This window comes from Corvus brachyrhynchos, unplaced genomic scaffold (assembly GCF_000691975.1).
Source record: "Corvus brachyrhynchos isolate BGI_N302 unplaced genomic scaffold, ASM69197v1 scaffold152, whole genome shotgun sequence".
NCBI lineage: Eukaryota > Metazoa > Chordata > Aves > Passeriformes > Corvidae > Corvus > Corvus brachyrhynchos.
This window is the reverse complement of record NW_008237447.1, coordinates 3,520,763-3,533,369: the sequence shown is the minus strand read 5'-3', so window position 1 is coordinate 3,533,369 and position 12,607 is coordinate 3,520,763. Positions and strand designations below refer to the sequence as shown.

Sequence of the window (12,607 nt, the reverse complement as noted above, 5' to 3'; positions counted from 1 at the left end):
TTTTTTTTTTTTTTCTAGTCTTTCTAAGTTTAAGAATAAAATCAATCTGTCCTTCTACTGTCATGAGTTATATTTGGTGCGTTTTTTTATCACATAAGTCTAAGATTTTAACTTGACCATTTAGAATAAAGCTATGTATTTATAAGTAAAAGCATCAATGTGTAGTGCTAAAAAATTGAACTTTTTCTAAACTGGCATTTAGCTCTGAAGAGATTTTGGTGTTTGAGTCCTTCAGGTGCCTTAAGTAAATTTTAATGAAGCCATGTGTTAATTTGGAAGCTGGTTATTCTCTTCCTCTTTCTTCCTTTTCCCAGATCTTTTCCATCTTTGTCTCCTTTCTTCTCCCTTTGCACTTAATTGAAACACGGAAACATTGGTGGGCTTTTGTTGTGAAATAGTGTCATAAAAAGGGAGTTAATTATTTTCTAATCCCGTGGCATAGGAAACAGATATTTCTGTGCTAGATTGCAGTTGAACCAATGAAGCAATTTTTGTGCAGTCTGGACACTTGCTTAACTTCCCAGACATAGCATGAATTTTATTTGTTGTTAGTTTATGTAAGTCAGGATGAAAGCATCCAGGTGCTTGTCAGCATTGAAGTAAGTACTCACTGAAGAAGTATAAATAGCTATAGGCTGTCAGTGTTGTTAAACTGTTGATGCATCTAATTCAAGTGATTCACATCAATGTTCTCTCATTTTGTATTTCAGTGCTGAGCCACATCTTATTTTCATTAATATGCATTTACATAGAACCAATAGATGCCTTTTAGAAATATATTTGGTTTTGAAAGATATTTGAAGAATTTGCTCTATCCTGTCATAAATGGCGTATTAACAAAATTAAAAAAGGTGCATGAGAGAGAAATATTCTCTCTTGGTGTTGCTACCAATAGAGATCTATTTTTAGGTGTTTCGGATTGACCCTGGGGGACAAGTAGGAAAGGAGAAATGTATTGGTGAATGAGGACAGAGATATTTCTAGAAATGTAAAACAATGCTGTCAAGGTGAAATAGGTAAGGAAAATGCAATATTTCAGAAATGCATAAAAAAAAAAAAAATCATTGAAAGAAAGCTACTTCAGATGTGTGTCCACTCTGGCTTGTGTGCAAAATACAGGTGATAAAGAAACTCCATTTCATGGCTCAAGAGGAGGTTTGGGGAGCTAGGGGTGGATAGCAGGGTTTGGATGGTGGAATAGAATTCCTCTCAATTGCAATTCATACAAAAATAGAATTTTGAGAAGGGAGTGAGAAAGAATTTGTTAAATTGTTTCACTTAAAAGGATGCATTCAGGAGTCTGATTTAAGCCTGAATAGCTCACCCAACAAGAGAACCTAAGGCATGGTAGTCTTCTGTAGGGGCTATTGAAGACGAAAGTAGTATGATCATCCTTTGATTTCTGCAGTTCAAATGACCAGGCTCTCATTCATGTGTGGATTAAAAAGGAACAGTTTTTCATATAGGTTCAGAGCAAGGCTGATGCATGACTGACTTTGTGGTGAGATGCATTAACTGCGTATTATTGATATGAAGAGCGAGTTTAAAGGTAAAGCAAATTTATGGCAGCCCGTTTCTAATTGAACCGTGTTTGCAGAAATTTCAGTCACAGAGGAAATAACACTCTCTGATTATAAAGTGGCATATTATAAACATACTATAGATCAGTAAAAAGTAATCCATAATATAGTTTGTAAATACATGCTCTGTCATTACATAGTGTATTGAGCTTCTGTCTTCGCTTATTCTTTGCCTTTGTTTTGAAAGTTAAAAAATTGTTTAACTATTGTGTAACATCTTTGCTCTAATAACTAAGATACTGTTTTCTTTTTTAAATTGTGTGGTTTTGAGTCAGTTCATTTTTGAGTCTTTGCTAGGTTTTTTTCTTCACCAATTTCTTTTCTGTTTGACCTGCTGAATTGATACATGGCTTGTATTTCTACATATTTCACTTGGCTTGGAGGAAACCCAGGTGAATCTCATTCTGCTCTTTGAGTGCAGAGGCACTTTGATTCTTGTTAGAGTCCTTGAATCAGTTGTATGTTTTCCTCTGTTTGATTTTGATGCTACTTTTTACTATATTATTTATAGATGATCTGAGAAATCTTTGATCAGTATCAATTTTGTTTCCTGGTGGATGAAGCCTGGGAAGTCCATGGTATTGAAATATATGCTGGTTGTTTCTTGACCTGTTATATAAACTTACCTCCTATTGTTCAGGAGAGCGTATTATGTTTTAAAAAACATGACTGTCATGAATCTGAAACTAAAAAAGTGAGCTTCAGAAGCTGGAAATAATTGTTCAATTGCCAGTGTATTAGTAGATAAATCAAAGGAAACCTGGTGAAATGTTTCTCTTGACACACTACCTTTTTTTTGTGATCTTAGGTAAATTACTGAGGGCCAAGTTTTACGAAAGCACCAAACTCTTCCTTATTTTTTATTTTTAAATCTTGCTCAATGTTTTGTACATCTTCTTCCTGTGCTAGGAGAGCAAAATAATTCCAAATGTAAACACAGGCATAAGTGGAGTGAAGGCTTCTAACGCAGCTTTAGAATACACTGATGTCTAGTGCAAGTTTTTGATGCTGTATTTAACTGTATTTGGCAGATATGAGTGGTATCTTTTCTACTCAAAGGAATAATTTTGCTATAAATTATAGGGAAATAAGCAGTTTGTCCAGTTTGGTGTAACTGGGAGTACAGTGCTTTAAAATCAATGCCGTAGCACCAAGGGGGGGAAAAAAATATCCAGACCTTGATCTGGAGAAATTGGAAAAGGGAGGAGGCTCTTAACTACACAAGACACATTTGCTTAATGGCATAAGCAAATGCCTGTGGCAAGAGGCTTTTGCAGTATTTATAATAAAGAAACTACCTTTGGATAATGTTGAAATGTGGTATATTTTGAGAGTTCAAGAAAAACCTTGTTGCCTCCCTGAATTGCAAATCTTTGAATGGAGTGGATTCCACCTTTTCTGAATGTACAACAAAATCAATCACTGAAGGAAAAAAATCTTCTTGGTTTTTGTTTTATGATGAGGGAAAACTCACTTTGTCCCAGTTGAGACTGACATGATGACATTGAAAGCTTGGCCGAGGAGGATGTTTCCCCCCTCTTCATATGGAAAAAAAAATATTATTGTGGAAAAAGTAAAATTTAAGTTTAAGACTAAAAAGTTTATGACTTGGATTTTTTAAAAATTGGTCCCTCCTATTATGGTAGAACTTAAGCATTCAGATTTACATCTGTAGATGAAGAGATTTTGAATCGGTGGAAGCAGTGCAGTCTCTGTTACCAGTCACCCACTCTTTGGTGGTCTCTGGAGGGAGGTGACCCTTGTTCAGCTGGTGCTAGAGCAGAGCAAAACAGAACTAGAACTGCTGAACAGCCCAGTAGATTTTTGAAGTAATTTTAGGTTTTAGTAACTGGATATTTTACCCGTGCTGTGCTTTAGAAAATGGCTGCTGCTTATTTCTGTTTTACACAAGTGGTTTGATTACATGGGCTTAAGTGGTATAGGGCTGGAGAGAAGAGAGACACTACTGCCTTTTCTCACCAAGTGCTGTTAGGCAGCATCCTTAGAGGAAAAGCCAGACTTCTGAAATCCATTGACTTTGTTTCCAAGCTTTTTCTTTTAATTTTATAAACCTATAAGCTTGATTTTTACTCAGGATGAGACATCGCATGAGAAACTTGATGACAATTCCTTGTCTTTTTTATTATGGCGTGTGAAATTTCAAGTTGATTTACAGCAAGAAAATAAATCTAAGCTACAGGAGTTTATCAAGTTTCTTTGTGCAGTATTTGAAGGAAGGTTTAACAGCTCCTTGTGCTGTTTGTGCACATCTGAGTGTACACACATGCAAATAAATATATATACACATATTGTGTCCTACTGCTTAAATAGCTGGAAGGCTATAGAAGAAAGTATTTTTTGTAACCTCAAGTAAAATATGTCTTTAGCACATATGAAGATGATCCTAGAACTGTTCCTTGTATATTTTATTTATGCTCTTAATGATAGCATTTTATGTTTATGTAAGGCCCTAGATCATCTTCAGTGATATATTAAAGGTTTAGGAATGAACTCTCCACAAGCAGCTCCAGTTAAACATGAAATGTACTGCAGATACATTGTTAATTAGTTATTATTCTTAGATGTTACTGTCTTTTAACTATAGCAACACTTTGAAAAATTGCGGTTTCCCCAGTACAGTCATCCATCACTTTTTATGTATCATCTTCTTTCATTGCACTTCTTTTATTGTGACATGTTTACTGGGATGTCTTAGTGTTGATTGGTATCATCCTCTACTTGTGAGGTGATATATTTTATTGCTCTGAAGATTTTTAGATTGGATGTTATAAAATATTAGCATCTATTAAAATATTTCTTCTTTTAATTTCCATTTTTAATGTGAGTGCTTGTTACTCGAAAGGCTAGAAACAGCTGTTTGCAGGAAAGGACATTGCACTTTGGTTTATTTCAAGACACAGCTCTGTAACTTCTTGACATGACTGCAGTCACCCCTGCTGTGAGTGTGGCTTTGGACCAGATAACTTCTGAATATCCCTTCTACCTTAGTCTATCATCTTCTTTATGGTCAGATGCTTGCCAAAATCCTTAGGGAATTTAATCTTGTAGTCACTCCTGTCAGTAAAAGTAAGGGCAGTAGCTGGCACTTAGAGGAATGCTTCATCTAGTCCAGGTCAGTGCTTGGTTGCTCTCACTTTTAGATATTTTCCAAATTCTATGGAATAGTGTTGTTTAATGCAGGAAATGTTTGCACATGAGTAAATTCAGCCTTTTTTTTTTTTTTTTTCCTTTCATTCTTTGATGTATTTGTCAGGATGCCCCAGATTTTGGGGGGATTGTTGTTTCACTGCTGTAATTTCTGTTTCATTCCTTGTTGTTTGTCATTTAATTGCTGTGGCTGTGTATGTGACTCTGAGGATAAATTTGAAAACATGAGGTAATGCCTGTCTTTTAGCATGCAATTTTTTACTCCGTGCTAATAAGCCTTGAAACACAAGTTTCCTGCCCAAAATTTTAATTTGTAACACTTAATCTTTTATAGGTTTTTTGAACTTGCTATCTGTGTTTTATTTACAGAGTAGTTAGTATAGCTGCTGTAATATGCTAGGCTAACTGATAGAGAATATTTGAAATCTAAGATTTCCTTCACGGCCCCTTTTAAAATAAAAACTGTTGGAAGATACAATGGTTGTTGCAATTTATTTCTGACAAATAATACTTATTATAATGAGCCTGGAGGTCATTGTGTGTGAGGTACAATGCTATATAAATGTCTACTATTATTTTTTATTACAGAGTAATTTACAATTCCCTTGTCAGCCAGTGACCCATGTATGAACATTTCTGTATACCAGTCAAAGCAGATCTTTTCTTTCACAGGAAAAAAATCAAGTTCTCATTGCCTTACAATATTCTCTGACAAAAGACATTATCATGAAATAATTGATTGTGCTGAAGAATTACAAATGTTGCAGCACCACCAAGGTCATCTAACCCTCAGCAATGTGGGTTACCCAACGATAAGAGTGCTTTGTTCAGAAATACTGCTACTGCAAAATGGTTTAATAGTAGCACAAAGAGGATGTTCAGAATTTGAAAAAGCCATGTTTTGAAAGAAATACTGCCCAGAAGCAAAACCCATCCTGACAGTGGTAACAGTTTGGTGGGACACTATGGTTGATAAAAAGGCTAATGACTAGAAGTTAAGTATCCTGTAGCAAGTCCCTGCAGTTTGCAGTATGATCTTTACCTTTTGGAACAACTTGGACTTATGAAGAACTGAAGCTGCATACCAAGGTGTTCTAGGAGCAGAACACATGCTTAAGCCTTATAAATCTCAAATATTCAAATCCAGTGTGTCAAAGATTCTAATAATAGTCTGATGACACTTAAGAGGTCAGAATAACTTTGTTTAATTGGCAGGATTTCTGTCATTCCTGAGTAGATAATTTATCGTAAGTATATTGTAGTAGCAATTCAGGCTGTGGTAGATTCATCTGTCTGTGGCAACAGAGAGCACAATGATTGATTTTAGTTGTGTCATTAGAATGTAGAGATAAAAAGAAAATGTTATAACCAGGACAAACTTTGTGTGCAAAAGCAGGTGTCACAGAAAGCCAGAGGACAGGTGCTCCAATTCATTTGTTTCTCAGTTAAAGAGACAATTTGTCTACATTTCATGTACTTACACTCACAAATTAATTTAGATTGGAAAGAGTATCCTTCTGTGTAACTAATACTGCTACTGCGATGAACATCTTCAGTGGGGTCCTGATTAATGCAAAAATACATTAGCATCAAGAAAGTTATGCTGCTAGATGGTACTTTTATTCCATACTCTGTGCAGCAGGTGCTTCAGTAGTTATGAAATCAAGTATTTATACATAATATTTTTTAGGGTTCTTATTTATGCACTTAGGACTCCTACACATTAATCTTGTATCCAACAACTGTTCATTTTCATTGAGCAGCTTTCAAAGCTGAGTCCTGAATTTGTTTTAGAACATGCATTTTCAGCTTTAATGATCTGAAAACAGCTTCTCGTGAGTACATAATCTTCAGAATCTTTCCTAACAGACACTTTCTAGTCTTCATAGAAGACAATACATAAGCTTTCTGATATTCCTTCACTCATTCAGTGTGGGATGTTGTGGGTTATCTCTTGGCCGGTCCTGTGGAGGCCTTGCTGGTTTAGTTGCTGTCTTGGTGGATGTGGAGAGGAAGACACAAGGGCTGAGTAGAACTTTTTTTAACTTGATGCATCAAATGCTCCCTTAGTTCTTGTGCTCATCTGAAAACTTAAGCTAGCAGGTCTCCTTGGGAATGGGATTTTTTTTTTGTCAGGTAGCAGTGGTGAGTGGGTGGTCCCCAGCATTACAGCAGTTACAGTTACTGGGGTCTGAGACCACTCGTTTTTCTGTTTGTGTTGCTGTCCATTCCCATTGTATAAGCCTTCATTCCTCCTGATTTTCTACCTTGTTAGCTGTGGTTTGAAATTATTAATTTCATAAGTAAAATATTTTGATTAGTGAAATCTTAAAAACTGTGGTTAGCAATAAAGGTTATGAGTATTTGGTTCACTGGATTTCTAGTAATATTTGTTAAAACTGCTGCTTACTGAAATACTGTGGCATGTCTACTCACATCAAACAATTCCTAGAGGTTTTACAGATGCTTATTTGAACAATTCAAATTCTGTGCTGGAGGGGAATTACACGACAAATATGGAAAACTGATGGACAGAAGGGTGAAAAGACTCTGGTGTGATTAAGGACAGCTCAAAGAATCACAGAATGGTTTGGCTTGGAAGGGACCTTAAAGATCATCTTGTTTTGGCTCAGCTGCTATGGGCAGGGACACCTTCCACTAGACCAGGTTGCTCCAAACCCCATCCAACCTGGCCTTGAACACTTCCAGGGATGGGGCATTCACAACTTCTCTGGACAACTTCTCCAGTGCCTCACCACCCACACAGTACAGAATTTCCTCTTAATATCTAATCTAAACCTACTCTCTTTCAGTTAAAAGCTCTTTCTCCTTGTCCTGTCAATACATGCCCTTGCAAAAAGTCCTTCCCTACCTCTTTTTTTTGCCCCTTTAGGCACTGGAAGGTGCTTTAAAGTCTTCCTGGAACATCTCTACTCCAGGCTCAACAGCCCCTACTCTCTCCTCTTGTCTTCAGAGGACAGGTGTTCTAGCCCTCCTATTAGTGTAGGCTGTGTTTGAATATTAGGGTGTTTTTATGCTCGAGAGAACATGGCAAGTGTTATTTTCATTCCTCACAACAAGAGGAACTGTTCGAAATACTGATGCTGCCATCTTCACTATGGCATTTTAAATATCTGTCACTTCAGTCAGTTGTTGTTGCTCACTGCCATGAAAGAGTTTTCATTTTTTCTGAATATTTGGCACTGTGAAGGGTAGATGCAAAGAAATAAAAGTTATGTGATCACTGGAAATTTTTTTGTTTGTTTGTTTGGGTTGTTTGGTTTTTTGTGGTTTTTTTTAATAATCATAACTGGAGTGAATACCAATTCAAAGACAAATCTCCATCAGTGTGGGAATGTCAAAGGGTCAGTCATGTGCTGATAGCTGCAATAGTTACGTATAATCAGATGTCAGATAATAACTTGAGTTTGCAATGAATGACTGGAGTTTAGAAGTCATTTCACTGACTGGAGCTGTGTAGTATTTGAAGGCTAAATTAGCATTTTTTGTTTCTTGTCCTCTTTAATTTACTTTTTAAATGCTGTTTTCCCTCATATATTATTCTTGCATAGTTATAGAGCTGTACTACTCAAATTCTTATTTCTCAAATTTTAGTTACAATAGAAAAATAAGGATTTTCTTGGAGTTAATTATAATAAATCCTCTTGATATTACTTGAAGGTGTTTTTTTTTTTAATTGGGTTCAGTTTTGTTTTGCTCTTCTAGCTGTTCATCCTCCTCTAAATAATCATTAGTGTAGCTTCACCAAAATGGTTAACTTTATCTAAATTCTTGAATATATGTTCAACTTTGACTTAGTTTGATTTTGGTCTTTTTTAGTTTGAGCTGAGGGCTCAGGTTTGAAGTTAAAGGTAGGGATGGTCTGTTTGTCTCAGGATTGATGCAGGAGTTACTTTCTAACCTAATGGTGGAGAGTTCCACTCATTGCCATTAACCCTGGTAGGGTGAGATGCATTTCTGTCAGGTCTGTATTTAGTGAACAGGAGAATGGGTTTTGGTCAGCTGACCCTATAGCCAGTGGCGCATCATTCCCCTTGGAAGGAAGGGTGTAGGAGATTCAGGACTTCAGTTTCCCCATCAGAACTGCTGCCTGCAAAGCTGATCCCAGTGCTAGCTGTGTACTGCTCCTCTGGCCAGGCCACACTTGTCATTTCATGCTAGAATTTCTGGTCTGTTTTCCAGTATTAGGTAACTTTTTGGATTTTGGTAAAGCTTTTGATACAGTCTGTAACAGGATCCTCTGGACAAAATGTCCATCCCCCAGCTGGATGAACACATCATGGGGTGAGTGACTGGCTCATGGATTACAGTGACTGAGGTGACAGCAGACTGGTGACCTGCCACTAGTGGGCTTCCACAGGGCTCCATCCTCAGCCCTGTGCTCTTCAACATCTTCAGAAATGACTTGGACACAGGACTCAAAGGTATTGTAAGGAACTTTGCTGATAATACTAAGCTGGGAGGAGCTGCTGACTCCCTTGAGGACAGGAATTCCCTGCAGAGAGAGAAATCAGAGATGGGCAATCACCAACCTTATGAAGTTTAACAAGAGCAAGTGCTGGACTGTGCACCTGGGACAGGACAACCCTGGCTGTGTGTATAGCCTGGGGAATGTGAGGCTGGACAGCAGTGCCATGGAAAGGGCCCTGGGGGTCCTGGTTGATGGCGAATTGGATATGAGTCAGCAGTGCCCCGGCAGCCAGGAAGGACATCCCTGTCCTGCAGGCGGCCGGCCCAGCATTGGCACTGGGCAAGGGAGGGATTGTCCCACTCCGCTCTGGGCTGGGGCAGCCTCATCTCCAGTCCTGGGGGCAGCTTTGGGTTCCACAATATTACAAAGTTATAAATCCCTTGGAGAGTGTCCAAAGGAGGCCACGAGGATGGTGAAGGAACTGGAGGGGGAAGCCCGATGACAAATGGCTGAGGTCACTTGGTCTGTCCAGCCTGGAGAAGAGGAGGCTGAGGGGGAGACCTCGTTGCAGTTTCAGCTTCCTTGTGAAGGGAAGAGGAGGGGCCGACACTGATCTCTGCTCTCAGGAGACCAGTGACAGGGCACGTGAGAATGTGTGAATCTCTGTCAGGAGAGGTCTAGGTTGGATGTTAGGACAGGGTTGTTTATCCAGAGGGTGGTTGGGCACTGGAACAGACTCCCCAGGTCAGCGGTCACAGCATCAGCCTGTCTGAATTCAAGAAACATATGGGACAATGTCCTCAATGGTGTGGTGTGTGATTCTTGGGGTGTCCTGTGGAGAGCCAGGAGATATACTTGGATCCTTGTGGATCCCTTCCAGGGATCAGGATATTCTTTGATTCTATAATGATGTTGAGCTTCTCTCTTCCTGTTTTACAGATAAATTTTTGGCTGCCTCATACCCATGTTACTTGTCTGCTTTCATTTTCCTACAAAATTTTTGCCTACTCTTGGAAAGTCTTACTCTAGGTTTTTAGTTATCCTGTCATTTTTCTTTACTGTGATTACAGATATATTTCTTTAAGCATCTTGACCATGTAAGTTGAATCTTCATATTTGTTTTAACTTTGATGTTTAATCTTATTTGATTATCCCAAATATCATGACTTCTTTTTAAGACGTTTCCTACTCGTTTCTTGTTTTTCTGATGAGCTAACGTTGCTAGAAGATAAATCTCTAGAGATTGTTGTATTGAGTTACTATACGTGTTAACTGATTATATATTATTTTCTTTATTATCATTCATTCCAGTGCTTGACACTGGTTACTGCAAACATTGAGGGAGCTAAGCCTATCTTTTAAAAGATGACACAATAAAACATATGTCTTCATATGTAGTGATTCACTGGAGTGGAATTTCATCCTGTATTATTCTATGATTACACAGCGCTTCCCAGAGTGTTTTGCACTTTTTATCTGGAGAGTTCAGTGGAAATGCAGTCGTGCTCATTGTCCTCTCACTAGAAAAGCTTTCAAGTGAAGGTGGCTTTTCCAAACAATTAACAGAAAGCAATATTGCTTTTGCCCTCAGTATTGCTGAACCTTTGGCAAAGAACCAGTGCTTCTGAGGAGAGCTGCTAAACATGCTTTATCCTCTTCCAGAAGAGGAAGGGAAAGGGTAGAAAGTTGTCCAGATTGATTGAAGCTCCTGAGAAAATGATGTCCATGTCAATAAGACTGGGAAGTCTCACGCCAGCTAGCAGGTGGGCACAGTCTATGCCAAGCCATCCAGATGACCACATGGATCCACCTTTACCAATGCCAAGTCAGTGTGAATTTTGTGGAATTAATCCTGTGTTTACTCTGCAAATCTTAAGGGATAGCAGTCTTTGCTGAGTCAGACTTGAGGTTTCTGAGTAACAGCCTTTGTGACCTCTGTCAATCAGTTTCCTATCAACATCTGTAGCCTTCTGCATTCCTGTACTCTGACTCCTCAATCTACCACATCTGACTGAAGCTGCCCTTTATGGGGAAAAATACCTCTGAATCCACTTACTTAGACAGTGTTTCTTTTTTCCTAACACTTTGTGACTACAAATGAATGTCTTTTCAGTAGCTGAAATCTGTTGCTATTGTATAACAAAGCTTAAGCCTCTATTGTGACTTTGCTTTTCCCATCATCTTTCTCTGCAAGCTGGAGGAAACCAGATGAGTTTGCTGTGCTACCTCTACTGATAGGCAACCATCCTTCCTTGTGGAGGAGCAAAAGCTCCCTCTGCAAGCCTGTCACTTGGCCATTCACTTGTCATGTTTTACTAAGCTCTTGGTAAAAGGAGAAGTTACCAAAACACAATATAGCTCCTAGCCTTGAGATTAATTCTTTTGCCCACAAAGTGTTTTAGAGCAAGAAAACCCTTTTGAAATAGACTACTGACAGTTTGCTTTTCTTATTGGAGCTTATCCTTCCGTTTTGCAGAGACCAGCAGACACAGGGAAAGGTTTAAAAATGTTTGTGTACTGCCACGAGAAGCAGTGTTAAAAATGTTTCTCAAAACTTGAAAAAAAATCTTAAAATACTGTAATTCAGTAATATAAAGCAGAGAGTTACTTTTATTCTAGGCAGCTTTTCCAGAACTGCTAGGGTTATCTGTTGTTCATGTTCTCCGTTTTGTTAATGTGAGAACTTTCAACTTGTCTTAAATTCTTCTTTTTCATTAATATAACTGAGAAAGGAGTCACAAAAAGTATTGTTACATTCATATTCATGTGTACCCTACATAGAGGGCAGTAATTCATCCCAGAAAGACAAGTTCCTTCCTATAATCAGTAACTGATACTGTATTTCTAGAGACTGAAAAACAAATATGAAAACTAAAAATATAGAAAGCAGATTTAAATCTAATTTCAATGTTAATCAAAATTACTTTCATTTTGGCAATATACTTAATTTCAGTGAATGTGGGAAAAGATGTGTAAGACCTATTCAAGGAATGTTTTTTTATTACATACATTAAAATAGTAATCTATCTAAGAAAAGATTAGTTTCTCAAATAAAGTTCATCTTAAATGGAATTAATAGCTTTTATCCAAAGGAAATTATTACTTGTCTAGTGAGGAGGATAAGAAAATGAGACAAAAGGAAATCTGAGATGCAGGCAAAAATAGCATTTAGACCATTTTAGCTGATTGAGAGAATATGAGAACCTGTTTCCTGAGCTGAAATCTGCCATCAGTGAAATAAAACTCCTACACATGAATTACAGGTACATCCCCAGAACTGTCAGATCACGTATAACAGCCCTTCCAGATACCTGGCTCTCAAGGTGTAAGGAAGTGTTTTTCCTGCTTTGCAGGACAGAAGTCAGCATAGATGATAATTTAATTTAGCGAGCAATAGATAATGAAAACTTACTGAGTCAGAAATCCT

At 37.8% G+C, this 12,607-nt stretch overlaps 1 long non-coding RNA gene across 1 annotated transcript; it reads left to right on the top strand.

Annotated features, from left to right (window-relative positions):
* The first annotated feature begins 2,694 nt into the window (after nucleotides 1-2,694).
* LOC108446051 lies at nucleotides 2,695-9,467 on the top strand. Its single transcript, XR_001861161.1, has 3 exons — nucleotides 2,695-2,705; nucleotides 6,164-6,168; nucleotides 9,373-9,467. It is a non-coding gene; the product is annotated as an uncharacterized LOC108446051 (long non-coding RNA).
* Nucleotides 9,468-12,607: the final 3,140 nt, after the last annotated feature.